Genomic DNA, 20,068 nt, shown 5'->3' on the forward strand with positions numbered 1-20,068 from the left:
GAGCCTGCTTCTCCCTCTGCCTGTGTCTCTGCCTCTCTCTCTCTCTCCCTCTCTGTGTCTCTCATGAATAAATAAAATCATATATATATATATATATAAAAAATCAAATTTTAAAATTTACATTTTCATTTTTCTTAAAAAATAAAATACTTAGAGTAATTTAATTCTATTTTCCCATTTCCTACACATGCACATATCCTGTATATAATTTTAAGGATGTAAAAATATCATTAAAATTGTTTTTAAGTGTCAATGTCTGTTGATGTTAAGCCATATATTTACTGTTTCTAGGGGATATTTATTAACAGTCATTATAGCTTCTAATATTTCCTGTGTTACAGTCTCTGTATTTGACTCTTCCTGTCTTTTCTATCTCTCTTAATTTTCTGAACTCCCAAAATGTTTTGAACAAAACATACAGTTTTCTCCTTCCCATCTCTTAATTACTCTTTTATGTTTCTCATTTTTACCTTCCTCTTTGTTAAGTTCTGCATAATTTCTTCTAACTTTATGTAAGTTGATTAATTTTCTCTTAAACTTTGTCTAAGCCATGCAAGGGAAAATGGTTGTGTTGCTCTAGGTAGCTGAGAGGAGAATTATAGTTCTCAGCAACTGGACTATCATTGCCCTATTCCCCAGATGTCAAAGTAGTACCTGCCACTGTCTTCCTTCATTTTATCCCATCTTGGTCTCCCCTTCAATCCAAGCTGGCAGCATTTCAACTAAAATAGTCAATTCAATCCACAAGTCACAAACCAAATCTCTTTAGCAAACTTTTGTCTCACCACCCTTGGCATTCTCCTTGAAGCATACTCTGCTATTTTTTTTTTCCAATATAGTTAGGCTGTAAATTTTCAAATTTCTAGTTCTAGTTTCTTTTTGCTTAACAATTTCTTCTTCACATTATTTCTGTCCTCTGTCATTTTAATACAAGCAGAAAAGATAAATCAGGCTTCAGCTTTTAACACTTGCTTAGAAGTCTGCTCAGCTAGACATCTAAGTTTATCACCTAGAAATTTTACTATCTATTCAACAGAACATTACTCAGCCAAATCTGCTACCATCTTATAAGAATATTTAACAAAGAAATAGCTGTTTTTTTTAAGGAAGGTACAAAATAATTCACACATTATATTCTGTAAGTACAATGCAGTACCTTCCTTCTTTCCTTCCTTCCTTCTTTTCTTCCTTCCTCCCTTCTCCTCTCCTCCTTTCCTCCTTCTCCTCCTCCCTTTCAGGAGTTTCAAACACACCTTTCATGAAGGGTATGCAAAAAAAAAATGCACTAATAGGTCAGAGACAGGGGACTATTGATCTTATAGGTAACACTGAGAAGAAGTCTTTCAAACAAAAGCCTAGACTTGACACAGGGTATTTTAGGAAGTAAGGTTTAGTTATCATTCCTAAAGGCACAGGGTATAGTCTTGGCTAGACTTTGATTTCACATTCATGCAAATTTGAACACTTTCTTAAACATTCAGTCAATCCACATATTATGAATATTCAATTTCAATGAGTATTCATTTCTAATATTCAGTATAGTAATCAATGATTCATTGATTTAAATGTCGCCAATACTCACACATTACAGTCACTAAACTAATTATCTGGTGTTGATCAAAATTAAAGGAAGCCGAAATGTTTGTATTATTAGCATCTAAACTTTACCATTTTTGTTAGATGCTAGATGACAACTTGTGATGTTCAAATATAGATCCTAATAAGAAAGTTAAGTGTGGTTTGGTTTAATTTTAAGTAAAACATAAATACACGCAATATCACCTTTAAAGGTTTTAAGGAACTATTATCATTATAAAACAAAATTCATAAAATTCTAAATATTAATATAAAATTACATAATGCTGGGAAAAAACTATCAAAAGGAGTGGATTTGATTTGAAAGGAATAGAGCAATAGCAACAACAAAATATTAGAAAACAAATCAGAGTAAATTTTCACAGATGATGTATTAGTCTCTAAATATGTATGCCGTTTTACACTGTTGATAGGAATGTAAATGGGTACAACCACTGTGACATAAAGTATGGAGATTCCTCAAAAAGTTGAAATTAGAACTACCCTAGACTCAACAATTGCACTACTAGGTATTAACCCATAGGATACAAAAATATTGATTTGAAGGGACGCATGCATGCATTCTGATGTTTATGCATTATCAACAATAGCCAAATGATGGAGAGAGCCCAAATGTCCATTAGATGATGAATAAAGAAGAGGTGATATACACATGTGATGGAATATTACTCAGCCATAAAAATAATAATATTTTGCTATTTACAATTATGTGGATGGAGCTAGAATGTATTATGCTAATTGAAATAAGTCAGTCAGAAAAAGACAAATGCCATATTACCATGAATTTCTCTCATGTGGAATTTAAGAAACAAAACAGATGGAATAAGGGAAAGAAAACAAAAGAGGGAGAGGAATATAAACCATAAAAAGATATTCTTAACCACAGAGAACAAACAATTGCTGGAGGAAAAGTGGGTGGGAACAAGGGATAAATAGATAATGAGTAATATGGAGGGCACTTGTGATGAGCACTGAGTGTTGGATATAAGTGATGAATCACTAAATTCCACTCCCAAAACTAATTATACACTATATGTTAACTGGTGTTAAAATAAAAATTTGAATGACACCTGGGTGGCTCAGTCAGCTAAGCATCTGACTTCAAGCTCAGATCATGATCCCAGAGTCCGGGGATTTAGCCCCGCATTGGGCTCCTTGCTCAGTGGGGAGTCTGTTTCTCCTTCTGCCTCTGCCCCTGTTCACTGCTTGTGCTCTCTCTCTCTTGCTTTATCTCTTTACCAGATGAATAAATAAAATATTTAAAAATATTTTAAAAATCTGAAAAACCTTGAAAAACATAAAATTTGAGGAGGTAGTGCAGTCTTATATCTATTACATTTCATCATATCTTGTCTTTTATAAAGTTAAGCTTCTATTTCTGAAGATGAGTATAATTTAATCCAAAGACATTGGCCAGTGTTCTTTTAAGTTTTTTTTTTTTTTTAAGTTTAAAGGGTGTTAGTCTAAATCAACCATTTTCTAAATATTGATGCCCTTTTTATTGTAGTCCTAAAGTTCATTTTGTAGCATTTCAAAATGATTTTGCTTGGAGCAATGTCATTATTAATAATGTCAACTGTATCTGTCATTCTACTTTTTGTTTGTTTCTTTGATTCCCCCATCATGGAAATGAGCATTATATCCATTAGTATAATGCATTTCAAAACAACTGTGTAAATGTCTGTCTACTCAATAAAACTAAGCAATTCTTTTAGGCAAACTAAGAATTTATGGAATATTTTCACAGATGAAAATTTTATGTAAATTTACTTACACATGTATAAATTATTCTATAAATCTTACAAAAATTAAATGAAAAAATAGATCCAAAGTGATTAAACACAATTTTATAAAAATCAATATTATAAGCCAAGCATATATGTTTATAACTAACAGTTGTATAATAAGATGTCTAGAATCTAGTAAATATACTCTGATACTCTTTTTGTTTAACTTTAATAGAACAGCAAATGTGACATGCAATTGATTGTTTAAATCATGACACACAGAAACTATTGTAGGAATTTATTAATGAATTCTCAAGTATGCCCAACAATGTGACCAAATTACTTCATGATATCCAAGGTAATTACACTTTCACTAACATGATGTTCTAAGCATGCAGTAGACTTGCTTTCTAGCTTGAAATGTGTGGATTTATTTTTTTTTAAGATTTTATTTATTTATTCATGAAAGACACAAACACAGAGAAAGAGAGAGAGGCAGAGACACAGGCAGAGGGAGAAGCAGGATCCATGCAGGGAACCCAATGTGGGATTCAATCCCACCAGGACCCCAGGATCACACCCTGAGCCAAAGGCAGACAGATGCTTAACTGCTGAGCCACCCAGGCATCCCAGAAATGTATAATCAATTAGTAATAGGATCTAAATCGCGGGTATCCCTGGGTGGCTCAGCAGTTTAGCGTCGCCTTCAGCCCAGGGCGTGATCCTGGAGACCTGGGATGGAGTCCCACGTCGGGCTCCCTGCATGGAGCCTGCTTCTCCCTCCGCCTGTGTCTCTGCCTCTCTCTCTCTCTCTGTCTATCATGAATAAGTAAATAAAACATTAAAAAAAAAAAAGGGTCAAAATCTCTATTCCTTAGTGGAGAACTAAAAATGTTGTGAGAGTAATTCAGTAAGCTACAATTCTAAGAGAAGCATACCTAGAAGAGCAGAAACATGCTGGAAAAAATGTAATACCTTTGGTCTGCTTGAATACGCTTATTTTTTTTAAAGATTCTATTTATTTATTTATTCATGAGAGACACCGAAAGAGAGAGGCAGAGACACAGGCAGAAAGAGAAGCAGGTTCCCCACGAACAGCCTGATGTGGGACCTGATCCCAGGATCTGGGGAGCCAAAGGCAGATGCTCGACCGCTGTGCCACCCAGGCATCCCTGGGTACATTTATTTAAATTTATCTCTTAACCTCATTTTTCTACGACAGTCTAATCTAATATATTAGAGCAATTAAGATTAAATTTGCATATTAACCATGGGACATATCATTTGGTTATATATGCCACCATTTTTAAAGATTTTCTTTGTCTCTGTGAAATGTTACTCTTTTTCATGTATCTTAAAAAAAGTAGACTTAGAATATCTACAGAGAAAGAAAAAATGCAAGAAAGGGAAAAAAGGGAAAGAAAAGAAAGAAAGAGAAAGAAAGAAAGAAAGAAAGAAAGAAAGAAAGAAAGAAAGAAAGAAAGAAAAGAAAGAGAAGAAAGAAAGAAAGAAAGAAAGAAAGAAAGAAAGAAAGAAAGAAAGAAAGAGAAAGAAAGAAAGAAAGAAGAAAGAAAGAAAGAAAGAAGAAAGAAAGAGAAGAAAGAAAGAAAGAAAGAAAGAAAGAAAGAAAGAAAGAGACACTCTAATCAACCCTCTGCTCATTAAAGGGTATTCCTTTGTTCATATACAGTTTATTAAAGATGTATTAAGGAGTTAATTCATGAGATTTTTTTAAAAATGCAAAATTCTATAAAATCAGTGGAAATTATTATACCATCACTATACATCACTATATTACATATACTATATGTAAATAATAATACATTTAATGGAAAATTGTGATGCCCATTCTATCTTAAATATTTTTTAAGTATTAAGTATTAAGTTACAGTAATAAATGTCAAATTGACTAGTTCAACGTAAGTTGTTTTCAATCGGCACATTTCATCTAATGTTCACCATCAAATTGCCTACTAGTAAACATAAACATCCTCTCAGATTATATTATTAGGACCATTTTGCAGATGAGTAAAGATTGTTTAGCTAATTATTCAGTCAGTAAGGGACACAACAGATGAGGTAAAGCAATTTGCACACAAATCAGGCTGAGAGCTATCACTACTCTCACTCTTTTCTGGGTCTCATTGATAAATACCTGAAATATTGGTCTCCATTTGATGTCATCCTTTCTCAACCACTTATCTTCACTTTAAACCACTGTGAGCTGGATTTACCCAATCACTCTTCAGAAACTATTAGCACCAATATCATCTAGCTGCTCAGACACTGATATCCATCTGACAAATTGAAATATATATATATATATATATATTACTTTTAAGTTACTTGATCTCATTTTTAAATTTTAATACTGTTGGATACTCCCTCTTTAAGGGGTGGGGGTAGGGGAGAAGGAACCTCTGCTATTTCTGTACTATCTCATTTTGTTCTCAGTCTGAAGTTCCTGCCAAGTCTCCTTCATGTACTACATTCTTTAATGCCAAATGTTAAGTGGTTGGTTTTCCCCACTGTTCTCTACTGAATCCTGATACCTTCAGCTGAGTAATATTCCAAGTAAGTGTGCAATTAATTGTTTATGTAATAACTACTAATTCTTTATGGTCAGTGTAGAGTATCTCACTGCGACTCCTGTGTATGTATTTATAGGTCTTTTCTCTAAATAGATCAACTTAATGGCCAAAAGGAGACTCAATTTCCATCCAAGATTTAATTTAATAATTTGTCCTGACAATTCTAAAGCTTCTTCTTTCTCCCTGACTTTTAAAATTTTATTATCATCTAGTCCCAACCTGCAAAACTACCAATATGTCAAAACATCTACATGCAAATTAAGATAATATTATCACATGCATATTTATTATAACATATTATTTATCATCCAGAAATCTTGAAACACTCTTATAATAGTTGTACAACTCTCAATTATTTTTATATTCATCTGTATATTTGGTATTACATATAACTGACAAAAGATACAAAGGAAACTAAAATTCAATGTACTATAAAACCTGGCTTTTAGTATTGTATTTATAAGATAGAAATGCATAGATTGTATGTAAAGTAAAACAATTCTCTAGCACAAAATCTATTCACGTTATTTTGATATTGATACACATTTTTACCTTCTCATGTAAAATACAGTGAATTAAGAAATATGTCAAATTGGCCTAATGGTTAGGGCAATCAGTTATTTAACATACGTGAACTGTTGCAAAAATATTGCTTTTCTATGCCTGGAGAGGCCTATTTTTTTTGACAAGTCTGACATTTCTTATTGTGGGTCTTTCATTTCTGCAGACAGTATCAAATCCTCACAGGTGTTATATAAATCTACTTACATATCTTTAAACCAAATACAATTCAAATGTGTGGAAATAAATGCTTCTCCCTGGCTTTCAGCATTTGATAATAGGACACTATGCATTTCTCAAATAAATGGACACAAAAAAAATTTTAAATATATCAATCAAGGGTAAGAGGACACGTGACATAAACTGATGTTTAGAAAAGGTGATATGTAGAGATTAAATGATTGGATTTGTAAAAAAGTTAGATATTACTGAGTAATATCCCTTTCTCCAGGCGACCTCAAAGTTTTCTCTTACACAAGCTCCAAGAGGTAGCAGATGAGACTAAACTCATTATGATTAAATGAACTGTTCAACCCATAGAACTACTAATCATGTTTTATATCTCACTTTCCCTAGCCATCCTTATCTAATTCATCAACAAATTTGATTATGTCTCCTTTCAAAGCAGTAACAAAGGTGCCCCCTTCTCAGCTTCCCTCTTCCCTACCTACTTCGAGCTATTACCAGCTCCCCTTGAACTGCTATTATAGCCTCTAATGGGTAACTCTACTCCTACTTATAATTCCCTAAAATTCATTCACCACATGGCAGCCTGTGTGTTCTTAAAGAAATCAGATATTGTCACTCCCTACTCATAAGTGTTACCAAGACCGTCATGAATACTGATAGGGTCCAAGATAAGATTAGATATGGTAGCATATATACCATATATTGAAATTTGTTTGAATATTTTAAGTTATATGCAATAATAATAAAATGTTAAATAAAATATGTTGTCTGCCTGCCTTGACAATATGTCATCATACAGCTTTGAATTTGGAACTTGTACCTTCCTCAGAATTCTATACTATATATGGTCCCACATGGGGCCCCCAGGCACAAAGAGTCTCACTGAAATTCTGCCCTGCTTCTCCCACATTCCATTACCTTGCCTAAGATCTCAAGGTATAGCCCCTGCATGAATTTGGTCATTCCAACTTTTACATTCTAGCTATGTCTATACCCCTTGAAAATAGCCACACTTTGAGACTCAAGTGAATGCATTGTTTATGCAGTATGCCTTCTGGAGAATGAAACTGAGTAGGCCTTTAAAACCAACGTAGAGCTACTTGGGCAGAAAATTCTTGAGTCTCAGGCACCTAAAGCATCTGGGGTAAGAAGGGAAAGACATATAGAGGTCCACATCTTTGTTCCTACCTAATCTTCTTCCTTTATCAGAGCATAGCTGGAGGGAGACTGAAGGAACAGAGAAGAGATGTCTCTTGCCTTCGATTAAGAATAACACCTAGAATAAAATCCGCGCTCTTCATCATGATCTATAACAACATATTGATATGACACTTCTCCAGCTTTCAAAGCTTCTTCATTCATATTTTTTGTTTCCAGTAGCTGTGAATCAGGAGTCTGGGCACGGCTAACCTTAGTATTTTCCTGAGATCTCATGAGGCTATAAACAATGTATCAGCTGGGCTCCATTTTCATCTTGAAATGAGTTTGTGAGTAATAATGATGTAAGTTAAAAACATGGAAGGCACTGTGTACAACCAGCAAGATGTGAGAGCAGCTTCAAGTTGAGAGCCAGGAAGGTTATTCTGTCAATAGCCTGAATGAATTTGCAGGTGGATTCTTCCAAAGTTTAGCCTCCAGATAGGAATGCAGTGTGGCCAACATCTTTTACTGCATCTTCATGAGATTCTGAGCAAATGGTTCAGCTATTAGGTGCTCAGAGACCTTACTCAAGGATTGTGAAATAATAAATATGTTATTTTAAACAACTAATGTTGTGGTAATTTGTTGTGAAGGATAGAAAACTATTATAGGAACACCTGGGGGGCTTAGTCAGTTGAACATCTGTCTTCGACTCAGGTCATGATGATTGGGTCCCAGGATCAAGTCCCGCATTCCTGTTTCTCTCTCGCTCTGCCCCTCTCCCTGCTCATGCTGTCTCTTTCTCTGTCAAATAAATAAATAAAATCTTAAAAAAAAACCCTACTATAAACTGTTATACTGCTTCTCAATTTTCTTTTCTTTGTACTTCCATTTCTTACTTCATTACTTACTTTCTTCTTTCCAAAAATATTATTAAGCATTATTATTGTGCCAGCCCACATTTTAGGTCCTGGAGGCACTTAGACCAGGCTTTGGGAGTCTAACAAATTTAGGTTCAGTCATCTGTTTACACTACACCTACTTCTAGAAAGGGCTTAAGGAAATTAATAGTGGAAATGCATATTTAAATGTGAGTGAAATAACTATAACAAAAACAATAGATAAACCAGAAATATTACTGAGAAGTATTACATTTATTAACCTTGTTAAAGAGATTTACTGAATAATTAGTATTCATTTAAAAAAATCTACAATCATATGGATTTTTAAGTTTCCAAGACTTCAAAAAGTTATTTCTTTTATTTTTCTGCAATGATCTACTAGAATCTTAGAATTTTAAGATTCTAAGTTGTCTTTATTTTTCCTGTTTTGTACTGAGTTTCAAACATTTTGATGTATGGCATTTTTACAAGTTTGTCCCATTCTAGGCCTTAAAACAAAATTTGAGTTATTTCCTATCAGTAATGAATCAATTATTGAGTTTCACTTTAGTCAAAAAAAAAAAAAAAAGATTCTCTTCAGGAACATTCTGACTCATGTAGTATTCTAAACAGAGCTTAAAATCCATTGTCTACATAATTTATACAGAAAGGCAGTATGGGATACTGAGAGGAATAGCAGATTCTCTGTCATAAGGTTTGTATCTTATCTCTGTCACTTGTTAGCACTGTAACTTTCGGCAACTATTTTAACTTACTGAAGCCTTGATTTTTCACCAATTTTAAAGCTTTTCATCTATAAAAGAGATTAAATATTTCAAAAAAAAATCCTAAAAGTTTATATAGTAAATGCAAAATATAAGTAGTGAAATACTGAACTAACCACATTATAGGTAAGTTAGAATTTTGTTCAGAAATGCAATTTAAATGCCTCAAATTAATCATCCTCTCAGAAGGAAAAGATAGTGTAAATCTTACTCTGGTTACTTAAGAAATGTCAATAGGGATAAAATCAGGGAGGAAATACTTAAAGCCTGCCTAATAGTGTACATCTATAAATTTAGAAAAAAAAGGCAGAAATTCTTCTTTTATTTAATTTGGTGACCAATTACCCAGCATGCAATTCTAGACAGGAACACTGGGCCATTCAAATTTGAAGAGTGAACACTTGAGAAAGAATAGGCAAAAAACTTGGGATTTAATGGGGTTACTAGGAACACAGATATGACAATCTTCAAAGCTACTAGCAATTTCAGTTGATTTTTCTGGTTGAAAGGCTCTAGCTGATGACCACAAATCAATTACAGTTAACTTATTTTTCCCCACTGTTCAAAGATTAGACTTGAACAGCAAGGGGCTTGTTTCTATGAACAGAGGGTATCACGAACAATTGGGAGTTATTCTCTCAGTAGGGAGCCTTGGCAAATTGAAATACTATGGAAAAAAGAATCTTTAAAAAAATCCTAAAAAAATAAAGATGGAAAATTCTGAACACTTTATCTTAACAACAACCAAAAAAGTCCCAAACACAAACCATTTGTCTGGAAGTATTTGTAGATAAAATCTCAGTAAGTAAATCAAACAATTTTTTTCACCATATATGCATGTAAATGTACTATGTGTAATAAAGCCATATTTTTCAATCTGCAGCTGCTGTAATAAAATCCCTTGTTTGCCAAAATACTTCTAAAATAACATAACCACGGAACATTTATATTTAAAAAAATATTTCAGGACACTGGATAATATATTATTTAGCAAAATTTCATAAAGTAAAAAATTTACAACTTCATTTATCCCTATATTCAGAAGTCTTTTAAATAAAATATTCAGAATTATGGTGAGATCTGAATTCAAACTGCATGCATTCATGTAGTAAAATATAGGTACAAAATTGAAGGAAGAAGAGATTCAAAGAAGATTTAGGTAAACAGTACTTCCCTTTTTCAAAAGTTGCCTGTAAGATGGTCATCTTACATTTCCAAATCTCAGCTGTCTGTAAGATGAAGATCCTGACAAATAGTGCTCAATAGGATTATATTATTAGAAAGAAGCAAATGGTAGGATAGGGCCATTGTTAACAAGAAAGCATATCATAAATATAAATTTTCAGACTTTCTATTTTATGTAACCCTTTATGAAATGGTATATAAATTATTCTCTTTCAGTCTCTTTTGTATATGATTATTCATGACTGGGATTTTCAGGCTTTTTGTTGCTTTAATGCATGCTTTTCTGATCATTCCATTAGTCATTACATCCTATCAGAATAATTGATGTTTAGGAAAAAAGAGTTATCTTTTACAAAGCATTTCTGTAACTTTGGTAAGTGTAATAACAAACTTTCTTATGAGGCCTGAAAATAGCCCAAAACATTCATATAGTCCACATTTAGATCAATAATCTGTGGAAATGAAAATCAGCAATATTATTTGGATAAATTGTTTTAGAATACTCTTTGATGTGTAATTAGAACAAAATAATTGTATTTCAATTAAGGATATTTTTGTTGTTGTTGTTCAAAACATGATTTTGCCATAGGTGATATCTTCGGAGGATAAATGAAGACAACTGTCAGACTATTTTCACATAATGGATTTTACAAAACAATACTTAGATAGTTAATTGTGTCTAGATGCATTTTGGTATTACATCTTTTTAAAATGATTGTAGGCATAAATGAACTGCAAAAATAAACATTTTCTCTATACCTTAAAATATTCCCAGAAGTAACAAGATAGTGCTTCAAGTAAGTCTTACAAGGAACAATAAAAATGGAAGACAAGGTGCTCTCAAAATGCGTAATTACTCTTCTACTAATATGTTATGTTTCACGTGACAGTTCTTAATAAACAACTGATACAATATTGTCATAGCAAATGCACCCATAATATGTGATGTGAAAGATTTATTTCTATACTAAGTTATTGCTAGGTTATTGCTAGAAGAATTAAAAAGTCTAAATAATACTAATGGACTGAGTCCACATCTGCATTATATCCTCAACCCTATTACCTTTACATTCCAACAAAATTTCTCTGCTGCAAGAAGGTAACAAAATGATTTATATCTGACCACCACACCTACAACAAATTGATCAAAACAATTTTTTGGAAACAAATTTAATGCCTCTTTATTAATCATTTATAATTGCAGGTTTATATAAATATGGATATAGATGATAGAGACAGAATTAGAAATATATGCATTGTTCCTTAGACTTTTTCTGCCATGTTAATAAATAAATTTGAATCAAGAAATATGGCCAAAATAGCATATTACTTATTATAAGCAAAAATAAAAAGCATGTAGCTAAATGTGGGTCATTAACATTCTATAGAAATAATATGTCATAAGAGAGCCTGGGTGGCTCAGTCAGTTAAGCATCTGCCTTCAGCTCAGGCCATGTTCTTGGGGTCTTGGGATTGAGGCTTACATCAAGAGCCTTTCTTGGCGGAGAGTCTGTATCTCCTTCTCCCTCTGCTTCTCCTTCTCACTCTTGTTCTCTTTCTCAAATAAATTAATAAAATCTTAAAAAAGGAACTAATATGTGATATTATACATTTGATTGGTTATAACCTACATTTTATAAAGTTTTTTCACTATATGCAATCCACTTATAAAATCGTGCAAGACTTTGTTATTTTAAGATACGACTGTTATTTGGGAGACTTATGGAATTAGTCTTTAACTTACAGTTCCTTTCACATGGATAATACAAAATATTTAGAAACATTTGATATAATATTTATCATCACTGATTCTGATTCTAATAAAAATTAATGTCTTTTTTAAAAAGTCTTAATATATTTCTCAGTGTTTTAAAAAACAGTGATCAATTTCATATTTAAGTTTCTCTTATTTGAGGTCACAGTAGACAATGTTCTAGAAAAGTGAAGTGATTGAGAAAGTAAAGGATATTATTCATAACTTAAGAAAATTAGTTACACCTGTTAGACTTATTCAGCATTCATGACAGCTGGTATTAAACATTCAAGACCCTGGTATTTTGATAACAAGGAATAATATGAACAATGGGCCGTGCTCTCTTCGAATGTCAAGGGTGAAGATGGTTAATTAAGCCATTCAGATGTCTATAGAGCAGATGAAGTGAAATACAAATAAGTAGATGCAAATAATGAAACATATCCTAGGAAGCAATTCATGTGATTCCTATTCATAAATGGAGGCCAAGGATAATATTTATCCATTATTCCTTTTGGAAATGATGTTAAAAAATGACACCATAAAAAAGCTTAAAGAGATATATATTCATTAAATCCATAGTAAAAATCTCAAGAAACATTGATGTTCTCAAAATTAATAAGAAGGAACATGTGATAATAATAATGTCACTAATACAACATTGAAGCATTAAAAAAATTCCAAGGCAGAAACCTTTTTGCATAGTTATCATATAATATGCCTGCTTAGGTATCATTAATTCCGTGTTTAAGAAGCGTTTAAGAGGGGCAGCCCCAGTGGCTCGGCGGTTTAACGCCACCTTCAGCCCAGGGTGTGATCCTGGAGACCCAGGATCAAATCCTGCATCCAGCTCCCTGCATGGAGCCTGCTTCTCCCTCTGCCTGTGTCTGCCTCTCTCTGTGTCTGTGTCTCTCATGAATAAATAAATAAAACCTAAAGAAGAAAAAAAGAAAGTGTTTAAGAAACTAATGTTTATCAAAGAGGATATGTGCATAGCATTTTATAATACAATTTAGTAATAACACAAATCTATATGATGTTTAGAATTTTAAGCAAAGAAATTTTAAAGGAATGGCATTAGCTATTGTAGCATGATGTATTTAGAATTAATATACTTTTAAAGTTGCTCTTTCAAGGTGCTAGAGTTGGAAAGACAGTCTACAGATATAAAAATCTGAGAATAAGAAAAGAAATTATTTATGCAAAATCACAGCTGGTCAGTTATAGAACCAAGATAGAAACTCATATTACAAATTCATTAAAGAAACATACCCTTTATTGATACTTACTGAAAAGTAAGCACAAGGTACCTGAGACAGAAAGATGACTAGGTCATGGAGATATTATTCTAGGAAGGATTATTCTGGCAAGTGTAAGGAAGTAGTATAAAATGATATAAGAATGGACTTCCACTTCTGAGAAGCCAGTTTAGACTATTTTTTTTTATTTCTCACACTAAATAAACTAAAAACTCTGCAAATTGCACCTATTCCAGAACACAAAGAACAGTAGGGTTTTCTGTTTTCTGTTTTTTTTTTTTTTTTTTTTTTGAGTTTCCAACATTTTATTTTTGCTTCGTGTCTCCCAGAATGGGGGCTGAAGAAGCCAGCAATCTAGATACGCCAATAAGCACAGACCAAAAAAGCCACAACAAAGGTTTGCTCTTTGTAGCTACAAAAAATATTTTAGCAATAAGATAGTATCTCATTTTGGCTTTTATTTGCATTTCCCTGATGACTAATGATGTTGAGCAAGTTTTCATATGCTTTGTGTATCTCTGGCAAAATTTCTATTCAAGGTTTTGCTAATTTTTAATTGGATAGTTTTTGTTTTTGCTGTTAAGTTTGAGAGATGTTTATATATTTTGGAAATAAGTCCCTTTACATTTGTAGTTTGCAAATATTTTTCTTTTCCATTTCATAGGTTATCTTTTCATTCTGTTGATTGGTTCCTTTGTAGCATGGAGGTTTTAAAATTTGATTCAGTCTCATTTGTCTGTCTGCTCTTATTGAATGTGCTTTTGGTGTCATAACCAAGAAATCCTCCTTGGTTAAGTTTATTCCTATGCATTTTATTCTTTTTGATCCTATTGTCAATTGGATTGTTTTAATTGCTTTTTAAAAATTATTCGTTGTTAGTATATAGAAATGCGACTGACTTGTGTGTGATTTTATATCTTACGACTTCTCTGAATTTGCTTAGAGGTTCTAATAATTGTTGGTGCAACCTTTAGGGTTTTCTAGATCATATCATTTATGGATAGAGAATGTCATTACCTCTATTAATTTGAATGTTTTTCATTTCTTTTTCTTTAACTGCTCCATCTAGGACTTCCAATACTATGTCGAGAAGTGCTGAAAGTCAAGTAGCGATGGGCATCCTTATCTTGTACTTGATCTCACAGAGAAAGTTTTCAGTTTTTTACCATTCAACGTGATGTTAGTTGTGGGCTTTTTGTAGATGATCAATATTATGTTTAATGAATTTCCTTCTTTATTAGAGGGTTTTTTTAAATGAAAGATTGATTTTTTTTCAAATGTTATTTCTGTTCATTGAGATAATCGTGTGTTTTTTATTCTTCATTCTGTTAATGTGTGCATTATATTGATTGGTTTTCATATGTTAAAATATCCTTGCATTCCAAGCAATAAACTCCTTTAGGTCAAGATACATATATATAATCCTTTTAAGTGTTATTAAATTTGGTTTGCTTATATTTTGTTGAGAATTTTGTTTGAGAATTCATCAGGGATATCAGTCTTTGGTTTACTTGTAACATCTGTCAGGTTTTGGCATCAAGGTAATGCTAACCCAATAAAAAAGGTTTTTAGAAGTATTCATTATTCTTAAATTTTGAGGGGAGGAATCTGAAGAAGATTGGTGTTAATTCTTTAAATGTTTGGTAGAATTCTTTCAGTTAAGATGCCTGGCCCAAGGGTTTTTGGGGGAGAATTTTTATTTTTGATTACAAATTCAGTCTTTATAGTTGTGAGTCGGCTTAGATTTTTTATTTCTTCAAGATGCAGTATTAGTAGGTTTTGTGCTTCTAGAAATTTATTCGTTTTTTGGTATGTTATCTAATTTGTTGGTGTGTAATTGTTCACATTTATCTATTATTCTTTTTAATTTCTATGATATCTATTATAATTTCTCCTCTTCTATGCTTCCATTTCTATTTTTTATTGAGTCCTTTCTCTCTCTCTTTTCTTAAGGATTTTATTTGAGAGAGCAAAAGCAGTGGGGAGTGGCAAAGGGCCTCCTCACTAAGCAGAGAGACCGATTCTAAGCTTGATCCCAGAACCCAGATTATAACCTGAGCTGAAGACAGATGCTTAACTAAGTCACCAAGGAGACCTGTCTTTTATCTTTATTCTTTGTCTAGTTAAGGATTTCTCATCTTTATTATATTTTTCAAAGAATAAACCACTTTTGTCGGGTATTATTTTGTTTTTGTTTTTGTTTTTCTGTTTTTGTATCTCAAGTTCTGCTCCAATTTTTATTATTTTCTTTTGTCTGTTAACTTTGAGTTTATTTTATTCGTCTAGCTTCTTATGGTGTAAAGTCAAGGCTGTTGAGTTGAAATTTTTGTCTTTAATAATGTAGGCATTTGCAACTGTGAATTTCCCTCTTCTTATGGTTTTTGTTGTACCACATAAGTTTTGATGTTGTATTTTCATTTTCATTTGTCTCAAGGTATTTTCTACTTTCCCTTGTGACTTCCTCTGTGATCTGCTGTTTGTTTAAGCATGTACTGTTTAATTTCCACATATTTGTGATTTTTCCAGTGTCCATTTTGCTATTGATTTTTAGCTCCATTTCATTGTGGTCAAAAAGGATGCTTGGTATGATTTAAATCTTCCTAAATTTGTAAAGACTTATTTTATAGCCTAACATATAATTATCCTGGAGAATGTTCTATATACTCCTGAGAAGAATGTGCATTCTACTGCTGCTGGGTAGAATCTGTATGTATGTATTGGTCTAGAGTGTTTGAGTTCTTTTGATCATCTGTCTGGATTAACTATCCATCACTGAAAGTGCAGCATTGAAATCTCCTACTACTTTTATATTATGATTTCTTCCTTCTATCCTATCAAGTTTGCTATATATATATATGAATATACATGAATTTATGTATTTATGTATTTATGTATTTATAAAATTATTATAGCTTCCTAGTGAGTTGATGTTTTTATCATTATATAGTATTCTTGTCTCCTGTGACAGTATTTGATTTAAAGTATAAAAGTATAAAGTATAAAAGTGTATCTGGTCTGATATAACTATAGCCACCCCTATTCTCTTTCCCCCTTCCTCTATTCTCTTTTGGTCATCACTTGCATGGAGTTTATTTTTCCATCCCTTTACTATCAGTGTATGTATATCCTTATATTTAAAATAAGTCTTTGGTAGATACTGTAGAGTTGGATCTCATTTTTTAAAATTATTTTATTTATAAAATTATTTTATTTATTTACTCATGGGAGACAGAGAGAGACGCAGAGACACATGACAGATGGAGAAGCAGGCTCCATGCAGGGAACCTAATGTGGGACTCAATCCCAGGACCCCAGAATTATGACCTGAGCTGAAGGCAGATGCTCAAATGCTGATCCACCCAGGTGTCCCAGATATCATTTTTTAAAATCCATTCATAATATATATCTTCTTAATGGGAGATTTAATCCTTCTATATTTAAGGTAATTACTAATAGGGAAGCAATTACTATTGACATTTTGTTAATTATGTCCTATATGTCTTCTACTGATTTAGTCATTTTCCTTTCTTGATGCCTTGTGTTTCACTGACATTTTGTGTGTTTACATCCTTTGATTATTTTTTCTCCTTTTCTTTTGTAAATCTTCAATAGATATTTTCTCTGTGGTTACCATGGGGATTAACTAAAATATTTTTTCAGTAACATACTAATTATTGTAAATTTTTGCATTCAATCACAGTAAAAAATATTCTACCCTTTATATCTCCCCCTACATTTTCATTGATGCCACATATCACCTCTTTTTATATTTTATATTAATTAACAGTTGACTGTGTGCTTTGAACTTTTAAATTCTATAACTGAATTTAAAATGAGCTGTTAGGAGAAACTGAGTGGCAGTTGGATAAGTGACCAACTCTTGATTTAGACCCAGGTCATGATCTCAGGTTTTGAGATCAAGGACTGTGTCAGGCTCCATGCTCAGTGGGGAGTCTGCTTAGAATTCTCTGCTGCTGCCCCCATTCATGCCCAGTGCAGTCTCTCTCTCTCTATCTCTCTCTCAAATAAATAAGTAACTCTTTTAAAAATGTGATTTGAGCACCACCATTATAATATTACAGATTTTGTATATGTTCATGTCTTTATCAGAGAGATTTATATTTTTGCATGCTTCTGTGTTGTTTTTAACTGTCCTTTGGTTTTATTTTTTATTTTTTTATAAATTTATTTTTTATTGGTGCTCAATTTGCCAACATATATAATAACACTCAGTGCTCATCCCATCAAGTGGCCCCTCAGTGCCCATCACCCAGTCACCCCCACCCCCCGCCAACCCCCTTTCTACCACCCCTAGTTTGTTTCCTAGAGTTAGGAGTCTCTCATGGTCTGTCTCCCTTTCTGATATCTCCCACTCATTTTTTCTCCTTTCCCCTTTGTTCTCTTTCACTATTTTTTAATATTCCCCAAATGAATGAGACCATATGATGTTTGTCCTTCTCTGATTGACTTATTTCACTTAGCATAATACCCTCCGGTTCCATCCACATTGAAGCAAATGGTGGGTATTTGTCGTTTCTAATGGCTGAGTAATATTCCAGTGTATACATAAACCACATCTTCTTTATCCACTCATCTTTTCCATGGACACCGAGGCTCCTTCCAGAGTTTGGCTATTGTGGACATTGGTGTTATAAACATTGGTTTAAGGCCAGATGTCCTGGCGTTTCATTGCATCTGTATCTTTGGGGTAAATCCCCAGCAGGGCAATTGCAGGGTCGTAGGGCAAATTTATTTTTAACTCTTTGAGGAACCTCCACACAGTTTTCCAGAGTGGCTGCACAAGTTCACATTCCCACCAACAGCAAGGGGGGTCCCCTTTCTCCACATTCTCTTGAACATTTGTTGTTTCCCGTCTTGTTAATTTTCCCCATTCTCACTGGTGTGAGGTGGTATCTCATTGTGGTTTTGATTCATTTTTCCCTGAATGCAGAGCATTTTATCATGTGCTTGTTGGCCATGTGTATGTCTTCCTCTGTGAGATTTCTGTTCATGTCTTTTGCCCATTTCATGATTGGATTGTTTGTTTCTTTGCTGTTAAGTTTAATAAGTTCTTTATAGATCTTGGATACCAGCCCTTTATCTCATAGGTCATTTGCAAATATCTTCTCCCATTCTGTAGGTTGTCTTTTAGTTTTGTTGACTGTATCCTTTGCTGTGCAAAAGCTTCTTATCTTGATGAAGTCCCAATAGTTCATTTTTGCTTTTGTTTCTCTTGCCTTCATGGATGAATCTTGCAAGAAGTTACTGTGGCCAAGTTCAAAAAGGGTGTTGCCTGTGTTCTTCTCTAGGATTTTGATGGAATCTTGTCTCACATTTAGATCTTTCATCCATTTTGAGTTTATCTTTGTGTCTGGTGCAAGAAAGTGGTCTAGTTTCATTCTTCTGCATGTGGATGTCCAGTTTTCCCAGCACCATTGATTGAAGAGACTGTCTTTCTTCCAATGGATAGTCTTTCCTCCTTTATGGAATATTAGTTGACCATAAAGTTCAGGGTCCACTTCTGGGTTCTCTATTCTGTTCCACTGATCTATGTGTCTGTTTTTGTGCCAGTACCACACTGTCTTGATGACCACAGCTTTGTAGTACAATCTGAAATCCGGCATTGTGATGCCCCCAGCTATGGTTTTCCTTTTTAAAATTCCCCTGGCTATTCGGGGTCTTTCTGATTCCACACAAATCTTAAAATAATTTGTTCTAACTCTCTGAAGAAAGTCCATGGTATTTTGATAGGGATTGCATTAAACGTGTACATTGCCCTGGGTAACATTGACATTTTAACTATATTAATTCTTCCAATTCATGAGCATGGAATATTTTTTCATCTCTTTGTGTCTTCCTCAATTTCTTTCAGAAGTGTTCTGTAGTTTTTAGGGTATAGATCCTGTATACCTCTTTGGTTAGGTTTATTCCTAGGTATCTTATGCTTTTGGGTGCAATTATAAATGGGATTGACTCTTTAATTTCTCTTTCTTCAACCTCATTGTTTGTGTATAGAAATGCCACTGACTTCTGGGCATTGATTTTGTATCCTGCCACACTGCCAAATTGCTGTATGAGTTCTAGCAATCTTGGGGTGGAGGCTTTCGGGCTTTCTATGTAAAGTATCATGTCATCAGCAAAGAGAGAGAGTTTGACTTCTTCTTTGCCAATTTGAATGCCTTTTATTTCTTTTTGTTGTCTGATTGCTGAGTCTAGGATTCTAGTACTATGTTGAATATCAGTGGAGAGAGTGGACATCCCTGTCATGTTCCTGATCTTAGGGGAAAGGCTCCCAGTGCTTCCCCATTGAGAATGATATTTGCTGTGGGCTTTTCGTAGATGGCTTTTAAGATGTCGAGGAATGTTCCCTCTATCCCTACACTCTGAAGAGTTTGGATCAG

The 20,068-nt window shown here is 33.3% G+C and overlaps 1 long non-coding RNA gene across 2 annotated transcripts in view; it reads left to right on the plus strand.

Moving 5' to 3' along the window:
* Positions 1–9,328: 9,328 nt before the first annotated feature.
* Positions 9,329–20,068, plus strand: part of LOC111093510 — a 31,265-nt gene continuing 20,525 nt past the window's right edge. Inside the window, exon 1 of one of the 2 annotated variants that reach the window (XR_005381948.1) lies at positions 9,329–9,400. This is a non-coding gene — a long non-coding RNA (uncharacterized LOC111093510). The remainder of the gene's footprint in view (positions 9,401–20,068) is intronic. The other variant, XR_005381949.1, reaches the window with a different exon arrangement.

The sequence above is a fragment of the Canis lupus genome, chromosome 31 (assembly GCF_011100685.1).
Source record: "Canis lupus familiaris isolate Mischka breed German Shepherd chromosome 31, alternate assembly UU_Cfam_GSD_1.0, whole genome shotgun sequence".
Classification (NCBI taxonomy): Eukaryota; Metazoa; Chordata; class Mammalia; order Carnivora; family Canidae; genus Canis; species Canis lupus.